The sequence below is a fragment of the Micropterus dolomieu genome, linkage group LG17 (assembly GCF_021292245.1).
Source record: "Micropterus dolomieu isolate WLL.071019.BEF.003 ecotype Adirondacks linkage group LG17, ASM2129224v1, whole genome shotgun sequence".
NCBI classification, from domain to species: Eukaryota; Metazoa; Chordata; class Actinopteri; order Centrarchiformes; family Centrarchidae; genus Micropterus; species Micropterus dolomieu.
This window is the reverse complement of record NC_060166.1, coordinates 35,494,467-35,499,882: the sequence shown is the minus strand read 5'-3', so window position 1 is coordinate 35,499,882 and position 5,416 is coordinate 35,494,467. Positions and strand designations below refer to the sequence as shown.

General features: G+C 39.9%; 1 protein-coding gene across 5 annotated transcripts in view; it reads left to right on the top strand.

Moving 5' to 3' along the window:
• Positions 1-373: 373 nt before the first annotated feature.
• si:zfos-464b6.2 overlaps positions 374-5,416 on the top strand; it is a 37,776-nt gene continuing 32,733 nt past the window's right edge. For 4 of the 5 annotated variants that reach the window (XM_046074842.1, XM_046074843.1, XM_046074841.1 and 1 more), the window contains exon 1: positions 2,224-2,624. The gene's annotated coding sequence lies outside the window, so the exon portion shown is untranslated. Of the gene's footprint in view, positions 391-2,223; positions 2,625-5,416 lie in introns of those variants that run through there. The other variant, XM_046074839.1, reaches the window with a different exon arrangement.

The following is a 5,416-nucleotide window of genomic DNA, read 5'->3' as shown; positions in this document are numbered from 1 at the left end:
TGTGATCTCAGCACAGTGCACAGGTGTGCACACACAAACTCCATCAAAAGTCTCTTCAGCTGTTGAAGCCATCTGATACTGACAGCTGCATTAGCTGATCCAGCCGTCATCAGAAACGGACGTCGCTTCATGCTTCAGAGAAAAGGACGTCTCATGTCTCTAAAAACATACTCCCTCGTTCCTTCTCTCCTGGCATGGTGTGCTTGCTTCTCTCAATGCATCCCCGGTGGGCGGGACTAAGACGCAACAAAAAGTTGCAATTGAGGGAAACTTGCAATTAAGAGACTTGAGAAGCACATTCTGCCCTGCGATGGACTGGCGACCTGTCCAGGGTGTGCCCCGCCTTGCGCCCGATAACAGCTGGGATTGGCTCCAGGCCCCCGCGACCCTGTACGCAGGATAAGCGGTTGACGATGGATGGATGGATGGATGGATGGATGGATGGATGGAGAAGCACATTCTGTTTCACTCCGTGTTGACAGTAAGAGCGATGGGTCCGCTGTTAACCACCGGGAGTTGGCTTAGGGACCGTAAATAAATTACTATTGTTGTATTAGTGTTAGGGTAAAATCATCAGTTATTCAATAGCTTATGTGTCAATGATAATAATTAAAGTTAATACACTAATTTATTTACAAAATGATTTTTTTAAAAATTATAATTTACAAATCATCAAATAGAACAAATGTAACAGTAAAGATTGTTAGAAATGAATGGAAACAAGTCATAAAAGATATTAAACAAATAGTAAAATATTGTGCAAAATATTAAAAGTTAGGCTATCTCATGGACCAGCAAGGACACTCCCTCTACCAATTAGAGGGAAAAACCTGTTCCTCTCGTTGCAGCCACCAGTAATACCTTGGTGAAACTCGCACACACACATGTTGTGACGTTTTGGCTCAATTAGGAATTTTGCAGCTGACTTTTAACGGACTTCTTTGCTTAATCTGTAGGCTGTTTCTGCCAAACAGTTTTCCAAAAACAGTGTGGAATTTGGTCTTTTTATCAAATCAGTTAAAGGTTCACTTCAGGCTAGAGCTTTCCTGCCATTCTCCCAAAATGGAATGTTTGCACATAAATTATAACTATTGAACTATATTCACTTCACTCTGAATGTTAAGTTTTTAAAAAAGTTTAGCGAGCTTAAATTTCATCAGAGCCCACGGGTCACCTAACACGGAAGTTATTTAAAAAAGCATTTATTCCATAAAATGTGAATAAATATTATTATAAATTTGGCATTGGTTTGGAGTCCCTGGTTCACATGACAGGAAAGCTACTAAAAAAAAAACTTCTCTTTAAAAATATTAAATATTAATATAAAATAGAATATGCACTCTGCACTCAAATCTAAGGGAATGTGTCATTTGTCCAGTGTAGTAGGCTAATAAAATTCTATTGAAAGATAAACTAGTCCATATCATAACCATAAAACTAGTGTATTTATAACATTATAATAATATGGCGCTTTTCCATTGCCAGTAGCAGCCTCAACTGGCCTCGCCTCAACTGGACTGACTCGACTGGCCGTGCTCAGTTTTCCATTGCAGATAGTACCCAGAGATAGATCTCCTCACTGTAACTGGTCGTCACAGCGACATCACACACAACTGCCAATGTGACACACCAGCGATCCACACAGCTTTCCCTTTTTTTAAGTTAAAAAGTTTCCTCAGACAGTAAAGACAGATAAGCGGTATGAAAACCTTCCCGCTGTGTTTCCTCTGCCGTTGTTGCTGCAGCGGTCTGTGTGACGGCGGGAGCAGAGGGCTCTGTGAGCGGGCGGCTGGCCGACCTCACACGCTCCTCAACTCTGAAAACTTTCAACATCTACACAGCTGCACTTCTCAGAAGTGGATTTAGTGATGAAGGTACGAAAAATGTAAAATAATAAACTTTCCTTTCTGGCCTCTATCTGGCGCACGCAATGATGATGCAGTAGCCTAAATAGTGACCATTCTCTCTGACCAATCAGCAGTTTGCTGTGTTTTCAAGTCACATTTTATTATCGCCTCAGCTCACTTGGAACCTCGTGCGAAAAAAAGTACCTGGAAGCAGCTACAGGTCAAACTTTTCCACAATGGAAAACCAAACAAAGGCGAGTCGAGCTGGTACCATGCAGTGGAAAAGGAGCTATAGTAATTTATTGATGGTCCCTAAGCAAACAAGCCCTTGGAGGTGAGCGTACCACCCCTATTCTGTTAACACTGTGTGAAACTGAGCAAGGAGACGCCACTGGATCTTGAGTGAAAATCTGTCAAATTATCAACTTAAAACAAACTCTCCTGCGATAAATAACCTTACTGAGGTGGACCGTTATCTGAAAAAGATAACGATAAAGTGTAACCTCTAATGTTGAAACGAAACCAAAAACTTTGTGATTGTTGGTGCTAGTTGAAGCATGACATTTATTAAGTGTTTTTAGAGTTTGTATCACAATAACTGGCATTTTGAAACATTTTTTTTTTCACCCTACACCCCTACATTGAAGCGGAGGGAGCAGCCGTTAACGAGCGGATGTGCGCAGGGTTGTGTGTTTTACAGCAGGCACAAGACGGTGAACTTTCGTTTTTGGATTGTGTCTTCAGTTTTTGGATCATCAATCTTCAACTTCATTATTGGTAAGTGTTGCTACATCAGACTAGAGCAGCTATAGGCTATGGGGCTGAAGTTACTAAGTTACCGACCATCAAAAGAAGCAGGTGGAACAATAAAGGCTATTAATAGAAACTCAAACCCATTGTCAATAAGCTAGAGTAGTAATAACCTATGCGATAGACTTCTGTTTGTAGTTTAATTTAAAAAGATCAACATTTTATGAACCACTTGTGTGTAAAAGGGCTTCCCATTCCACTTGTAAAACGCCATAAGTTTTATTGATTATTGTGGAAGCGTTGTGGTCCTAAAGCCTCCTGTGCCAACGCACTTCTACATTTGTGCTCTCTTCCTCATATATTTCTTTCTTCTTTTTTTTTTATTTTTGATTCACCTGTCATTTAAACCAGCTTTCACACCTAAGCTGTTTGGTTCTGATAAAACGAACACCATCGACTACGGTTCGTTGGGACAGATGTGAAAGCTGTCAATCGATCTCTGATGCTGACCAAACAGCCGCACGTTAGAGACATGAAAAAAAAAGCTATGGGATAGTTCGCACACTGAGCCTAAGTAACACATGAGCAGAGCAATGAAAACGAAAATATTTCCACCATAAATTGATGCAGAAAACGACAAAAATCGCTACAGAATAATTCATCAGCATGCAAAAGATAAAGTGTAACCTCTAATGTTGAAACCAAACCAAAAACTTTGTGAATGTTGGTGCTAGTTGAAGCATGACATTTATTAAGTGTTTTTAGAGTTTGTCACAATAACTGGCATTTTGAAACATTTTTTTTTACCCTAGAAACGCTTTTCCTACATTGAAGCGGGAGGGAGCAGCCGTTAACGAGCGGATGTGCGCAGTGTTGTGTGTTTTACAGCAGGCCCAAGACGGTGAACTTTCGTTTTGGGCAGGCACGTGCACACATAAAAAAGGGACTTCAGCACCTGCCCTTTTTCTTCCTCAAGTGTCCTTTGTTGTTTTTAAATAAATGAATATACAGTACAGAGTCGGCGTCAGACTGAGCTCAGCAAGGGGGCAATTATTTTCAATGGCTGGGCACTAGTAATAGGGAATTTTTTCGGATATCCTACAGGCTAGTTATTATCGCTACTGCCCTACTGCCATATCTGTAAGTGACTAGCCTGAGGTGATGCAAACCAACTCCTCCTAAACTTTTATATTATATACTATTATAAACAAAATTAATCGCGCACATTAACTTGTTTAACTGCTATCTCACTGACAGGAGAGAGGCATCTTAATTCTAGTTTGCTCTACATAACACCATACAAACACACTCACAACTTACACAGAGATTTTACAATTTCCATTATCAAAAAGAAATAAAACAGCTCTTTCTCCACGGGGGGAGAGACATTTCAGGACAATGGACAGCGCATAACTGAAAAAAATAACTAGCCTAAATAGGCCTACTAAATTGATAGTCTAGAAAACAGACAACACAAAATAGTGCACTTTGACAGTAGGCAACATAGGCTAATAGCCTACCGGAGAACCTAGATAAATACACTAACAACCGGCCTACATGAAACCCTACATTGAACTCACAGTTAGATTTGGAACTGATTGGAACTTCTTGAGAAGCGTTAAACTAGTATGGTGTGAAGCTCTCCTGTGTTCGGAGAACACATGTTTTAGAGTGGAGATTTTTCAGAATTCACAATTTTCACAGGTCGCAGCAGAAGCATCAAATACCAAGGCCAGCTGGAGTGCCGTTGTTGTGCCGAATTCTGCCTGCCTGCTGAGCATTGCATGCACCTTGCGGCTGGTAACGCTCATTCATGCTGAGAAAAAAGAGGTGGATGCAAATCTCAGCAGGTAGCCTACAACATTGTTGCAGATGTTCTGCCGAATTATGCATCCACCTCTAAAAGTCCTTTTCTGACACTTTGCTGTGCTCATTGATCAAACGCGGTAATCACCACATCTTTTAGCTGAATCTCAATGAATGATACTTCTAGCCTACTAAGTGTAATAAAATATTAACAACTCTAAACGTTTAAAAAAAATGTAGCCTATACTTCATTTGCAGACACTGTTCTGCTGAGTTGTTAATTTCTCTCTTTACAAAGTAAATGGACACATGTAATTTACTTTACCGGACCATAGTCTCTCCAAATCCTGTGGGAAACACTGAGAATAAAAGCACATTTTGATTATTCAATTTATGCAATGGTAAAAAAAATTAAAAAGGCAAAATAAATAGAAAGTAATGTAAAAGACCTTGTTCGTTATTCATTATAAAGTTTTTCATTATATTCGGTTTTGGCTTCGGCCAAGAATTTTAAAGCATCCCTAGTTCTGGAGCTAGGCACCTAAGCATTTCACTCTACACTGTACTGTGTATGACACAATAAAACTTGAAGGAATGCAATAAACTTGCTAAAAATGTGCCTTTACGTCACATATGTCAGCCGAATAATCTGGTTAGTCACACAGTTAAGTTGGAGAACATTTATGCCAACGCAGTGATTCCTAAACAATGGACCAGCACCCCTAAAAATGCACCAGCGGTCTCTTTTCTGTGGAGTTCTTACATGACAGCAGAACAATATTCTATTGAATCTGTCTGACAGCTCGAGAGTGATTTTATTCAGTTTGAGCCCCGGGCTTAAACATTTAACAGCTGCTTCATTCAAGTATCTGAGTTCATGAAAACTTCAACACAATTCAAGCAACTCATGAATTCTAGAACAAACAAACGATTATGCGTGTACTTGAAGAACACAAACCAGCGTTGCGGTTAGGGAGGATTGCGTACAAGCTAAATGGAAATATGATCAACCT